At 42.5% G+C, this 913-nt stretch overlaps 1 non-coding gene across 1 annotated transcript; it reads right to left on the bottom strand.

Moving 5' to 3' along the window:
• Positions 1 to 626: 626 nt before the first annotated feature.
• Positions 627 to 709, bottom strand: trnal-uaa (transfer RNA leucine (anticodon UAA)). Its single transcript has one exon. It is a non-coding gene; the product is annotated as a tRNA-Leu (tRNA).
• Positions 710 to 913: the final 204 nt, after the last annotated feature.

The raw sequence follows: 913 nt of genomic DNA, 5'->3' as shown, positions 1-913 counted from the left end.
CATCCTGGTGTTTGTCTCCTGTTCTCTCAATGCTGCATAGCTGCCCAACAATGTAATAGAAACATGCACGATTAACAGACACAGACCAGTCACCAGCGGAAACACTTTGTTAAGATTTTTTTGTCATTTAGGACTTTTGTTGTGAATACAGTGCCTAGACACACAGAGCCTGAGTTTCAGTTCCCAGACATCTGTTTCTGAAGCTTATTACAGGGTGATGTATTAAAGGTAGCTGTAGCTGCTATTTTCCTCAACATATGAGGAATTATCCAACTGTTGTGAAGACAACTCCCAGACACAACACCTCTATGTGGCAGAAGGCAACCTTCAGGTGCCTTATAGGTGTCCATTACAGATGGATACTCAATACACACAAGATATATCTACCAGGAGTGGGGTTTGAACCCACATGGGCATTTTGCCCATTGGATCTTAGACTGGTCACCTGTTAAACACTGTGGACATCAGCTATGTGTGGAGGAGTTAGAGTTTTTTGTGTATACCATTCCTGGACACATGGAGCTCAAGAACAGCTAAGGTTAACTCTTAAACATGGCAGAAAGGTTACAGAGGTGAAGATATGGATGTACATGCCAGAGGGACACTCAATAAACACAACATTTGTCTACCGGGAGTGGGGTTCGAACCCACGTGGGCATCTGCCCATTGGATCTTAAGTCCAACGCCTTAACCACTCGGCCATCCTGGTGTTTGTTCCTTGTTCTTTCATTGCTCCAAAGTTGTCCAGCAATGTGATAGAAACTGGTTGCTTTAAAAGAGTGATATACATATAAACATCCTGGTATTTGTATTTGTGCCCAACAGAGTTTCAGTTCCCAGACATCTGTTTCTGAAGCTTATTACTGGGTGATGTATTAAAGTTAGCTGTAGCTGCTATTTTTGAGGAATTATC

The sequence above is a fragment of the Larimichthys crocea genome, unplaced genomic scaffold (assembly GCF_000972845.2).
Source record: "Larimichthys crocea isolate SSNF unplaced genomic scaffold, L_crocea_2.0 scaffold40063, whole genome shotgun sequence".
NCBI classification, from domain to species: domain Eukaryota; kingdom Metazoa; phylum Chordata; class Actinopteri; family Sciaenidae; genus Larimichthys; species Larimichthys crocea.
This window is presented reverse-complemented; position numbering and strand designations above follow the sequence as displayed.